This window comes from Ostrinia furnacalis, unplaced genomic scaffold, assembly GCF_004193835.3.
Source record: "Ostrinia furnacalis isolate ACB-3 unplaced genomic scaffold, ASM419383v2 OfSCF4888, whole genome shotgun sequence".
NCBI lineage: Eukaryota > Metazoa > Arthropoda > Insecta > Lepidoptera > Crambidae > Ostrinia > Ostrinia furnacalis.
The window spans coordinates 209,392-223,922 of NW_021135127.1; the positions used below are offsets into that span (position 1 = coordinate 209,392).

The following is a 14,531-nucleotide window of genomic DNA, read 5'->3' on the forward strand; positions in this document are numbered from 1 at the left end:
CTTAATATACAAACTTGAAATCTGTCACAGAACATAATAATAAAAGTTAATTAAAGTGTCTATTTCATAATATTTAAAACGCCCATCTTACCTGTGTCTCCAATTTATCTCTCGGAACCATGAACAATCGTAAACTCACACTAAGCCCTGGAATTATTGAAGCTATATCCAAACTTTATGGTAATATTCCTTGTAATCTATGGAAACCACGGCAATCTTTCGGCGGAATCTTCGGTTACTAACAAATAGTTCTTATTTGGTTGGAATAGGGTTTAATTTGAAAGTTAGTCTGGCATTCCTTGGGTGCAGTTTAATATATTTGAGCAATAAAAGTGTCGTAATTTGGAACTGAATTTGCTAAAAGCAGCCGCAGCATACTGGCACTTAGGTAGGACTTGGTCGGGTAAACAGTGCCTTCATATACCATATGAGTCAGTAACTTGCATTTTCTACTTAAGTTATTGCCTGGAGAAGATTTTGAAAGGAAAATATTTGAATATTTAGATGGATGAAGCAGTTTAAAGCCTTTTAATATTCAAGAATATGCTAGGCGAGCATTTTATTTATTGGTAGTTGCTCTATTTTGGTAACTTACCTTTTTCATGTTTCATGCCTTTCAAAAATTTAAATTATTTTAAATGTAGTGCTAAAAGAAAAAATGCAGTTATTAATTATATTAATTGCCCCATTTAAAATAATTACCTAGAGTTTAATTTAACTCGTGAATAAGCTAATTGCCCGAATTTTCAGTCCATAGAAAAAGGCTCATAGTAATGACCATAAATTATTAATCAACATGGAAATTCAGCCTATTATATTCACAAAGAAAAGTTTTAAAAGCAGATTTAATTGAGAACATTTGTGATTTGAAATACGAGTTATTTAATATTGGTAGGTTTCTGTCTAGGTTTTACCTAATGTAAGAATGATTTATATTTCCAGTAACTTGTAATCCTTTAGGGAATTAGTATTTGAAAGTTAAATGAAAGTGCTAAAGTTTATTTAATTTCATTAATCCTCGTTGTGGATAAAAAATAGGTTACTTTATCAAACTGATTCGCAACCTTGTCCAATGCAAAATCGTTGTTGTTGTTCCTTTTGCAAAATAATAGCAATAGTTTTTTTAAGATTTCATTGCACAAATCAATTCAAGTTTTGTCCTTCTGTGAATGTTAATCACATAGACGAAATACTTAGATGGATAGGTATATGACGACACTAAAACCTTAGGAACTAACAAATTATAAATAGTAATTAGGTCAATCCACGTTCAGCGTTACGACGGCTCCATTATAATTATCAGGCACAATCCGCGCGCTGGAAGAACTTTCTAATGAAGACTAATTTATCGCGAAAGTTGGTGCCGAGCCAAAACAAATCCAATAATGGAATCAGAGCACTGTTGTTTTAACTGATTACCGTATACATAAACAGCTTTGAGCGTCATTAATGCCTGATAAAGGCTTATTTGTCATCAATGGTTTAGTTAGGCCTGAAACTAATCAACAATCAATGTGCTACCAACATTTTGCAAAGTACTGATACTGATGAATATACGGATGTTGTTTGCTGGTTCAATATTTAAAATGCATTAGAATATTATTTAGATATTAGTAGTGAGTTTTCGGTGAGATAAAGCAATGAAAAAGGTGTAGGATAGGCACTAGGCAGGTAGTACTTATTAGAAAATGTTTAGGAACATCGTTGACGCGATCTGCACGCGTTGGTTTGGCTGAAACTTTAGGCCCATTTGCCACCAAAGCGGAGAGAAGAGGATAAATATTTGAATAACCAATCACTTTCCGAACCAAAGCTTAGCGGAGAGGTGATGTCTGTAAAATAACGAAATCTTTTCCAAAATCTGTAATAGATTAATTTGACATTTCTTTGACAGGTAGCAGTGGACTGGCTGTGACATTGACCACTCAATAAGATCTGAAGACTAGTTAGTGAAAATTTTACAATTGTGTAGGTACGCGTAAGAACCTATGATCTCACTTCAAAGACTATTAACATGTTTTTATGTAACAAACAAATATTATAAAGACTTAATAAATTGTTTATCAATTAATTTAATTGCAATGTAACAATTAGTGAATGGACGCTGGTCTGTGTTAATTAGTTTGTTGCCAAATAATATTTACTATAATCACAATGTGACGTAACGTTTTTGCAGTCATCTGGCGGTTTCCCATTAAAATACGTAGGTATTTAATTAAAAGACCCACATTCATTATTGCACGGCAATAATGAATTCTTTACTTTGTATTTTAGACAGCTTTTCAACGCCCGTATTCACAAACGATGCTTGCGTAATTGAAACAGAAAATCGAACGCACAGCATTGAATAGAGCTCTGTGATTGGTTCATGTCACATGAATCATGTGTCACCCTATGCATCCACGCGTACTGTGAGACCTCTGTGTTTGTGAATACGGGCTATTTAATTACTCCTTTTGCAAAGCAGGGTTTTATTTTTGTGATGTGCTGGGTTCTTTTCTATAGAAAAATCACTGTAATTCAATTTAAAAAAAAAGATTTTCTTTAATATCTTTTACCCATACCAAAGTATAAAATTCTTGATAGAATAGTATAATAATAGAATTCTCTTTGCACGTACAAGCCGTATAATAAAAATCGTGGATTCGGCCTTAGCCATCGTGTGAGGATAGCATCTGGTGAATTTTCATTAGCTGTCTCTACTGCAGTGGGTATTGCACAAACGCAAGGGATTTAATCAAAAGAATTCTTCTTCTTCAAATAACAGAAGCGTAGACTTCAAATAAAACTTAAGTCTGCACTTCTGACATGTTTCACTGACGTTGGTATTCTGCTTTAAAAAAGGCTAAGCGAACTCCAGGCTGGATTTAAGAAGCTAAACATTTTTGAGATTCTGTCCCAAAATAGAAATGATGTATCTTTTGTTGTTTGATTCATGAAAATTCTTGTCATTCCATAACATCAAAACTGTATGAATAATCTTGTATTCCGTGGCTTTAGTTCAAAAATATAATAACATATCGACTTCTTTTGGATTTGATGAAATATTCAAGGATTAACTTATACAGGATGTCACAAAAATAGCAATCAGAAATAAGTAGAAAATACACTGTAGGATGAACAACAATAAGGCTGAGTTGCACCATCTTACTTTAACTTTGACAAAGGTCAAAAATCTGACAAACTCCATACAAAAAGCACCGATTATTTTTATGGTTACAGTTAAAATAAGGTGGTGCAACTCTGCCTAAGTCTTAAAAAGTTTTTCAATTCACCACTGGAAAAGAAAAAGTTTCCTTTTTTTCACGTTTGATGTACTTTTTCGTCCTTTAAGTTTGATAAACTATTTTAGAGACAACCTGTATTGCATAGACCAGCTACATTTCAGCTACTTTTACTGTACGTATATTGTGTAAATATTTTAGTTTCATAAGCGGGATATATCCTACATTGTGTATCAATATTTTATTTCATGATTCTCCTGAAAATTTGTGAAATAGACCTGTAGGCAAGGACATAGTAAGTAAGATATAACAGACTTACATAATGTTTTTCCATCTGTGATACTAAAATAATGTTAATGTTATTATCATTGTACGGTAAAAGTGAAATCTAATATATGTATGACATTGCAAGTATATTGACTTTCATTTATTTTCATAATTCCTTTACAGCCAAATCGTCAACGTTCAATTGTGGACAACACTCATAAAATTTACGTAGAAGCATATTATTGATCCAATAATATCTAAATTCGAATATAAATTTTCTTAATTATAGGAAAATAATGTCATTTGGTTATTAGTTACATCCTTTACAATAAAATAAAGAAGAACAGAATCTGTAAAAGCTTCCTCGATAACTCTCGCTTTCCAAAGCTTTCTAATTTCACGGAAAAGCTCTGTTGTCAAAGAAATATAATATACCTACTAAAGAAAATTGTAAAGCTTCTATTTTGGGTAGAAAGCTAAATAATTGAGGAAAATATAATGGGAGATTCTTAATGAGTAAAGTAATATTAATATCAGTGAATTTATCTCAAAATACTCTATTGTAAAATAAATAAATTAATTGGTATCATACAATTAATTGATTGTAACTAGGTAGGTATATTCAATTAATGTCAATATTAATCTCAAACTAACACAAAATGTATAAATAAATTAATAATTAAAACTAAAAATGTATTAATAAGTTAAAACATGCCACAAATTCAAGGAGAAAACATTAAAACTTTAAATAAAATCCGTTGTGTTTGACTACACTTTATTAAAATAATTATACTTTGCGGGAAACCTTTCTCATTTCCACCTGTAACCAAATACATAATCTGTATTAATATTTAAGATCCAAATGTACCAACATGATGCAATAAACATATATGACTATGACTACAATTAGGATGATTCCTGGAAGAGATGAGCAGTTATTAGAGTTTATGTAGAAAATATAAATTCTACGGTAAAAAGTTGTGAGATCCATGTATTACCAAGTCCAGGCCAGGAAATCTTTAACGTTTTACATAAATTATTGACTTGGCCATCGCACTAAATAATTTAATTTACACGTGTTTTCATGCGATGGCCAAGTCAATATATTTATGTAAAACGTTAAAGATTTCCTGGCCTGGACTTGGTATTACATGGATCTCACAACTTTTTACCGTAGAACAACTGAGTTGCGAGACTTGGGTTTTTTTGACAAGTATTGTTTTTGATGGGATCTCATTTCTTTTTGTATTTTGTAGACAGCAGTTATGTATCTAGAAAACTGGACCGAAATTGAAAAATTTTACTCGACTTGGCGGTTGCACAGTTTTTCCTTGATTCATACACCAAACACTACTTATATTCCAAATTTGAAGCTTCTAGGCCTGCTAGAAGTGCCTTAGAATTTTGATGATCGGTGAGTCAGTGAGTCAGTCAGTGAGTGACAAAATTAAGTAACTTTGACCCGTTATAATTCTTAAACTACTGGTTCAAATTGAATGAAATTTTAAATATACCGTGTCTTTACAATGCCTGCAAAGCTTATGAAAATTCAGCCTTCTAGTTTTATCCACAACGAAGTTACAGGCGGTCGAAAATGGCCTGAATTGCTTCGAGAAAAGGATGGTACGGCCGTGCCGCTTTTTTGCTCGACTTGGTGGGGGCACTGCCGTGCCCCCAGATGTAAGTAAATAATAAATTATATCCCAGGGAAGGGCTCTATTCTATTCAAAATAAAAACGTTGGCTTCGCACGGGTGCTAAGTATACATATACGTAAACCTTCCTCTTGAATCACTCTGTCTAATACTACTATTACTTATTCTGTGCTAATACAAAAAAACACATCAGAATCCGTTGCGTAGTTTTAAAGATCAAAGCTTAAATAGGGACAGACAGCGGAAAACGGCTTTGTTTTATACTATGTAGTGATAATTGAGTGTATTTTCATATAAATTAGTATACAATTCCTAATATTACAAGCTAAGTGCTCGTATTTTGGCAATAGCCAATAGTTAATCATAGGGGGTTGCGTTTGCCACGTACAGTTTAAATTATAGATCGTAAAATAGAAATCTTCGACTCTTAAATTAGACAATAATTGGCGTAGATCCAAGCTATAGTCATTTATGCAGTCTCTGATCCAATAAGTTCCCATGAGAGTGTACTAAGGTAAGATAATACTTTGCTATTGAACTGGCCAGCTGAAGACAAAACCCCGTCTCTCGTTCTATATGTAGGTAACATAAAATTTTCATAATATTAGAAGTAGGTAAACCTCTTTATGGAAGTAGCCAAGACAAGTTTTCAGCATGTGTATTATGTAACTTCTGGAATACTTTTCTTATTAGGGACAATTGAACAATCATTAAGGAAAATTGGCAGCTAAGTAACTGTTTAATGTAAGACTTTCTTTAGATCCCATTGGAGTTACGTATTTAGAAAACGAGGAACAACAATTAATTATTATCAGTAAGTACCATTAATATAGACCTAACTCCAAAAAATGTTTTTGAAATTCGTGGATTAATAAATATGTGCAATAAATGCTCAATTTAACACCGGACCTAATTCGGAAAACGATTTAAACCAACCGAAAGGCTTAACGATATAATTAATATGTGTCTATAGCCATAAAAACAGGCAAATGGCTAAAAAGGTCCTAACCATGCCGTAAATAAATGCGGCCATATCCACGGCTGGAGTTTTTTCGTTAGACCACATGAATCATTGTGAAAGCCGGCCTGGCTCTGCCTTTGACATATGGCACTTAGCCGTGTGGCGAATCTGAATGGCAGTGCATGCTCAACTATTTTAGGTGACGAATAATTGTACGAGTATATACGGCTGTGAACATCAGAGAAATTGTGAATTCTCGCAATGATTCCATTCTATGTTTAAGATTCCGTCTCAATATCATCTCGTGGAGTTACGTCCAAAAATACTTGTAAAGTACGGCCAACGAGAAGCGATACCAAATGTAAACAAACCCAATGTCATGGGTGAACTCGTCTGACTTTGACATATTTTGGCGGGAAAACGAGACATTACGTAATACGTAAACATACAAATACACAAGATGGGAAGAGACAGAATATATTTTCAACTCGACAGTTGTATCGACCTTTTGTATCGCTGCGCTGCTAGTTGGCCGTACTTTAGACAGTTAGCCTACGTCGCATCACCTCACTTTGACGTAACTATAACCATAACGGGTGTTTTCTGTAGAGAGTTTAACAGACTTTTTTGTCGTTTGTTATAGTTAATGTAAGATAAACCTAGACTAAATATGTCTAAAATAGACTTACGTTACATTTATGATTCGACCAATAATAATGAAAAGTTTATACATCAGTCTGCTAAGTTTGAAAACGACACAATAGAAATTCGATCTAATTAATAGTGAATAAGAGCACATTTGATACGACCGTGATCACATTTAGACTGGAATTCATATTCAACTCATGACTATTGCGAGATCTAGTTAAATAATAAGCACGAGAATATAAATTCAATTTACAGTTGAATTTTGATTCTATCTATTTACAGCTCATTTAATAAAATAAATAAGCTTCTGTATTTAACAGTCTGGCTGAAATAATAACTTCTTAGAATAAATAACTTGTTTTAATTCGTGTTCGTTGACTTTATTTTGTTTAATAATGATAATATTCCAACAAAATAAGGATTGGAAAATGCCACGCAAAATATGCCTTTATTCACTCAGCGAAACAAAATATTTGGAGTAGGTTAATTATATAGGAGTTGTCAGGTATTTACAGACGGTCACTAAAAACTATCTATGTGTATTTTCGCATGAAAAAATGTATGGTTTGATGTGCTGATAATATCGTACAAATTCTGCTGGGTATAATATTGCTAGACAAGGGTTTAAGTAATGAATAAAGAAGATAGGTAAAGAAGATACCTTAGAGGGGCGTAAACACCTTTTTTTACAAAGGCTAGAAAACATGGTCATAAAAATAATAAACAAGGGATAAGCCCCGTTTTGAAGGATTCTATACTTAGACGTACTATTCTAAATGATTGAATGTCTATTTTTGTAACATATTCAGTGTCATAGAAGAAGAATTGGATCAGAGATCAAAGAATATTATCCTTTACGATTACAGATGTCCAGTATAAATATAATTTAAGCAATAAAATTAACTAAATTCTCTTATCTATTAAACTGCGTTGAAGAGGTCAAACCACTTCAGTCTCTGGATATATTATTATTAGGCTGGTTTATAATTTTATAGTTCACTAGCTTTCCGCCCGCGGCTTCGCGCGCGTGGACTACATGACCTACATATTTTACGGAACCCTATTTTTTCCAAAATAAAATTTAGCCTATGTTACTCATGGATAATGTAGCTTTCGAATGTTGAAAGAATTTTAAAAACGGTCCGGTAGTTTTTGAGCCTATTCATTACAACCAAACAAAGTTTTCCTCTTTATAATATTAGTGTAGACGAAAGAGTGAGCTTTACATGTGTGGTGGATCGCTACAGATCGTTTTTAAAAAAAAAATACAGACATTACACTATCGTTAAGTGCATGTACACGTACACACACAAATAAAGCTCAGTTGCCTTCGTGAGTTGTAAGAACTATGATTGAAATAAAATGTCATTTGTCATTTATGACAATAATAAAACAGAAATAATGTTAAGCTAATTAGTTTTTGCGGTAATTTTACTACAAAAACAATATACTTTAAGGATATAAGACTTTTGCTTGTCCCTGTTGTAATAAGGAGATAGGATCACATTCTACAGTTTTATTGTAGGTATGCATAAGAAATATCTTTCGTGAAAGGTACGTAATCCGTTCCTCTTGAATAAATCGAGAAGGGCTCAACCCTATATGATTCTCAAAACGCTTACACGAGCAACATCTTTAAAGATACACCCTATAATATATCTTTATCTTCCGGAACATTCGTTTACTCTAGTCTCAGGATATACGAGTAGGTATACTCAGCTTGGCGCAGCTAATATTCAGATTAAGTGGATTAATTAGCAAGAGCACGTCATTTAAAATGTGTTGTAGTTCCATTAAGAAACATTTTCTCTACGACAGTTTCCACACGTTAATTACTGGAATTTATAGTGTTTTGCCTTTAGAAAGAAACTAGGTAGGTACGTCGTAGTACGGAAGCGGCACGTCGACTTAAACACTCTGAATCTTAAACACTTTGTAATAGGTGCGATTTTGCAATGAAAATATTACGTTTTATGCTGTACAACTTTAGCTTTAATGGCGGCAAAGTTGGCTTTTCAGCGCATTCAAGTCCATTACTACGTAGTTGCTAAATGAGTAACATAAAGTTAAGTAAAAGTAGAGTAGTTCAGTCTTCAGTAATGCATCAATAGCGCCTTACAGAAGGATTCTACACAGTACACACCAAGCCCGACAACAGCCCGGCGGCAGGGAGTCGGCGGCTTTATTAAAAAACAAAAAACATGTCGTCTGACTTTTGACTACATGTCAAATAGCAAGCGAAAAGTGAGTTCGATTCCCACATTCTGCAGTTCAATTTTTTCAAGTTTGTTAAAATTTAAAAAACATGTCAAAAGTCGACGACTCATGTTGGCGGGTAGGTTTGGGGTTTTCTGTATGTAATGTAATTTAAAGACTGCATTTTAAAGGCAACAAGGCAATTTGAGTTTTATTTAAATGTTTTTAAATTCAATTTGTTGAAATATCAAAGTCCTAAGTTAAGAGGCTCAGTGCCAAGAAGTTAGTAAGACGGACTACACAAAACCGTCAAATGTTATCATACCGTTTTAAAGATTAAGGACAGCAACATCTTACTTTAACTTCGACAAATGTCAAAAATCTGTCAAACTCCATACAAAAAACACCGGTTATCGTTATAGTTACGGTCAAAGTTAGGTGGTGCAACTCAGCCTAAAACTTTTGATTTAGCTAAAGCCAGCTTATCCTTCCAATAAAGGGTTTATTAACTTCGAATTATTTAACTCTAAGATATAATTATTATTGTAATTAAAAAGCTAAGACGATAATATGATAACAAGCTTAACTGTAAAATTCTCTTCAAAGAAAACAACGTAAAAGTAGGTAAATAATTAGTTCTTGGGCAGTTAAAACTATTTCTTGCGTAAATGAAAATAGTATAAGCATTAAAAAGAAAGATAAAGGTTTGAATAGAACTAAACTTTTCATGACAATTAATTCGGTGGTTAAGTGTAACACCAAAGAATGTCATTTCAGAGAGCACTCGGTTGGTAAAACTGTCTCCGAGAGGCTGCTGTTCCCGCAAAGAATGCCTCAGCGGGAGCTACACAAACAATGTAGAAGTTACATTCTAGCTAGACATTATCTCTTGCTTCGTGTAAATAACGGCGGCGGTTGTGTGTCACCAAGTGAGGGAACATAGAGCCAAAGCACACGATGTGTTGCGGCGCCACATGGCAAAGATGTCGCCGTATTGAGTGATGCGGTGCTCGTGTGCCCGCTACAGGTATTTCTATGTAAGGGCTTGTTCCCATGGAGTTATTCCTTTTTTTTGCAGGGACTGTTTTTTGCAGGATCATGTTTAGTAGTATTAAAAAACCGTATTACTCACATATAAATAATTATGTATGTTCAGTGTTCACACGACAGTAAAACTTTGCGGGATCCAGTACAACTGGATTAGCCGAGGTACAAGCTCTGAGACTACGCAGCGACATGGCTCCGGCGTCGTACCGCTGCCGCAACGCATCGTGTGATTTGGCTCTAAGGACGGCAAATCAAGCTAAACACTATGGGATCTTATTCAGTTGTAATATGGGTGATTTTGCTACACAAATGTAAAGCCTGATGTGCTGAATGTACTCAATGAGAAAGGACTTGTCGTCGTTCTTTCGACTTTTTTTTAATCTACTGAGATTTATGCTGGGCAGTCTTTGCTATATTAGCAGCTCTATTTCGTGACATAAACTTAGCCTTTTATCATCCCGGAAGAATTTTTTTTTAGGTTGCATCAAACTATCAACCCGGTACCAGACATCATAATACTTATTTAAAATCTAATATAGACTGCGGTATATCAAGGTAAGTAAACACTGTGGCACCTAAAATGGGTAGGTACTTTTGCATCAGTGTCTATGTTCTCTCGACTGTTCGTTCGTTCGTTTCAGCCGAAAGACGTCTACTGCTGGACAAAGGCCTCCACAAAGACCGATCCTGCGCCGCTCACATCCAGGCACCTCCCGCCACCTTCAACAGATCGTCGGTCCACCCAGTGGGAGGCCTGCCCACGCTACGTCTTACGGTTCGTGGTCTCGACTGTACACAATTCTATTTAAAACGACTCATAACTTTTCCGTATCTAATATTGTCGGTAGGTAAAACTTCTATTTTGAAATTAAGTTTCAGCAGGTATTTGATGATTAAAATAAACAGATTATCAAATTCGCTTTGTTACAGATTCAATGGATTAGAAATAATCATTCAAGTAGGTAACTCTATTCAAAGCAGTTGAGATAAGCGAACGATTTTAAATAATAACCTGGGATCACAATAGCCTTATGTAATCCTTGAGAAAACTTATTTACCAAATGATTAAATTCAGAAAAAATCAAAGAGAAACTTGTAAAACTATTTGTTAATAAAAATACGTGAGGAAACAACAAACAATAATTCTGTAATGAAAAAGTTACTCTATCTGCTAAGTTTTTACGCTAAGCTTTTTGAAATAGATATAGGATCTATAATTCTATATAGATCGTTTCATCCACGAAGATGCGCCCCACCAATTTTTGGTCGAGGGAATCGCGGGGCGTGGGGAGTTTGATCTGAGCAATCCGCGCGAATATTAATTGGCACTTGAAAGATTATTGTAGTGTGCGTGTGCACTCATGAATAATTTCGCGTGTACCGATAACACTTACCGATGATCCGTCTGCTCGTTTGCCTCCTGTCACAAAAAAAAACACTCAAACTTTAGCGGAAGAATGGTGGGGCGCGTCTTCGTGGATAAAACGATCTACATGTCTAGCTGCTTACGTCACAAAAAATGAAAGGGGTAAAATAATTTCATTTGTAAACCTTAACATGCAAAATTGTGGGCAAATGCCAGTTAAAATAAAACGTTATTACAACAAAGCCTTTTACCGGAATCGTTTATAGGTATTTCTGTTGTCACGACGCCAAGGTTTGGACGACGCTCACGTCTTGGTGAAATGAAAAGTCGCCTCGGACGTGTCAACCGCAGAAAGTGTGACGTCACCCCACAAAGATTTTTTTGCGAAATAAAACGTTAACACAACTTGACGTATAATTATTTGCCAGTGGCGAAATAAATCTCCGGGGAGAGCACAGCTGCGAGTGCCATATCCGTGATAAAGTTAATATCACTTAAATATTTATTGAAAATATGGGACGTTTAACGCAATCGGAATGATAAATTACGTTTGAACCAGAGTACAATTAGGTAGCTATTTGACACCATTTATCAATAATAATTATTACATGACAAAGCGCAGCTTTTTAAAATTTAGCGGGATAATCCATAAGAAATCTTTTCAAAAAGTATACATAATTCAGGGTTATTGTTTATTTCCTCTTTATAGTGATAAATATTTTACTTGGTTTGAAACTTATAATAGTTTGCCAATTGAGTAAGCACAATTAAATAGTGATATCACTGACTTGTATGAGTTGCCCTAAATCTAGGGCTGAATCGTGTTTTATATGTCTCAAAAAGTAAACGAAGATTCGTGGTGTGAAATATCCTATTTGATAGGTTACAATATTATAAGGGTTTAATTTAGCTTGTATGCCTTTACTCAGAAATTCTTGATATTGGATATTTGTGCTTGATATACCGACTGCCCAAAAATCAAATAACCGAATCAACAGCTTCGGCTGAATAGATATAGTTTAAACCTTGGTCAGTTTCAGCCTATATCAGTTTCAAGATCTGAGCTATGAGGTTTGTGGTGTGGGTCAGTGAATCTGTACAGTAAAGTGATATCGTCCATTTGCGACGACACTGTGATATATCAAAAACAGTAGTTTTACAGAAATCGACTTTTTAACTTTTGAATGACCATAACTCTTAAAAGAAGGTTAGGATTACCTAATTGTGTATGAAACGTTTAAAGATTAACTATTAATGAATTTAAATATTTATAGTAAGACATAACTTTGCGTCTAAATTGATGAAATTAAAGCGATTGAAAAAAAAAGAGACTACTTATCACGTTGTTCTAGTAAAAAATAATATTTTGAAGATGGTAAGTTCAGTTGTCACGTTGAAGATGATGTAAAAAAATATATTTATATAAGTCATTATTTAGATAACACGTTGATTTTGAAATTTTTTATTTTATTTTAATAACATTACAATCAGTAAAAATGAGGTAATTATTGGAACAGGCGAATATTTCGCTTTGCCATGTTAAATTGCACTTATAAAAATATTATCTAAGTAGACAGACAGTTGTATACATACAATATTTAAGCTCACATTAAGTTTTCTTATTCTAAAAACTAATGCTTATCAAAATAAACGAAAAACTCTCAAAAGTAAAACCTCTTAAACTACTAGGTACAAAAAAAAACACAGTAAGAGAAACTGTACTAAGTATGTATGTATGCCGAAGAAAAAATTGTAGGTACCTACTAGGTTAATAAATAAATGTTTTATAACCGACTAGTTATGACAATTTAATCCTAAAATTATCAACGCAAAAATCGCCGTCTCCGGCTACATTTTGGTACCTTTTAGGGTGTTTTAATTTTTTATACTTATTTAAAATTAAATTTATAAAAGATATTTAAATAATGTATTAATAGTGAAAAATAACAACCACTATTTATAAATAATGTAGCCATTTTATTGGCGTAGTTTTTCTGAAATAGTTATACCTATTGCAATGTTATTATACAAAACAATGTTGCGCCCGCCAAAGTATATTTGGGCAAGAAGCGATAAAATTCCATCAATTGCTGATTATCTGTAATTATATTAAAACATTAAAATACTTTTTTGCAGAAAGCAAAACATAGCCAATACAGCTAAGTGACATTGAATAATTACATAAATAAATATCTGGGGTCATCCAACGCATTGCTATTCTAGCATACTTCTACATAGATAATTTTGTTAGCTATCATCTCAGATTAAGCTGATCAAAGGCTATCGTATGTTAATATAAAATATTTTGCTTGTTGTGTCTGTAAAAACAGACAGTCGTATAAGTATGTTTTATTTGCACTGTATTTCTAGTATTTGAACTATTCTTCAAAACGAATGTATGTTTATCAGTCTACATCTACTCATATTAGTTCCGACGTTATTGTAGCTCAAAGAGACACTTTCACAGCGCTCGCATAGCGCTGTTAGTCATGTTGTCGGATTAGGTTGTGGAATTCCTTCAGGCAGTGCATCGCCACAAATGTTAACCTTTGCTTTTTTGCATTGCTAGTCCCCATCTGTAATGATATCTGGAGCTTAGTATTACTGTTTAGCGTATACAACGTGACAAGTAGATATACCATTCAATTTCAATAACATGTATTCTGCAATAACAGAACATCAACAAATGACCTACAACATATTTTCAATATAGGAAAAATTTTCATCATCTACAACGTTACTAGTTAAGATGTCCCGATGATACTTCGATTTTCTTACAAGAATAACGTGACATATAAATAATTTCTCTTTTACTTTGCTTTTTGTTTTAGAAGAACACTGTGATAAGTATGACGTGCCACATTGTCGAATAAAATAAAAATATTTTAAAAACTTACCTTTGTCATCAATACCGCGGTATCCTCGAGATGTCACGTTTTTCTTAAAAACGAAGAGCACCTCACATCTCAAAGCGCAGGTGGCAACTGAACTGTCACAGTGTCGAAGCCAACTAGATCGCCGAACGAGCCAGCGCTATAACGTAATATTTTGTCTCTTTCTCTCATAGTATTGTTGTTTTTGGAGTAACAAATACCCTGTTTTTGGAGATAAAAGAACGCAAGATCGCGGTTCAGAATTTCGGTAAAACAAAAAATCGTATATGTCGAG

General features: G+C 33.8%; 1 long non-coding RNA gene across 1 annotated transcript; it reads right to left on the reverse strand.

Annotated features, from left to right (window-relative positions):
• Nucleotides 1-13,689: 13,689 nt before the first annotated feature.
• LOC114360092 (uncharacterized) lies at nucleotides 13,690-14,297 on the reverse strand. Its single transcript, XR_003656481.1, has 2 exons — nucleotides 14,261-14,297; nucleotides 13,690-13,939 (listed from the first exon to the last, which is right to left on the reverse strand). It is a non-coding gene; the product is annotated as an uncharacterized LOC114360092 (long non-coding RNA).
• Between the last annotated feature and the right edge of the window lie 234 nt (nucleotides 14,298-14,531).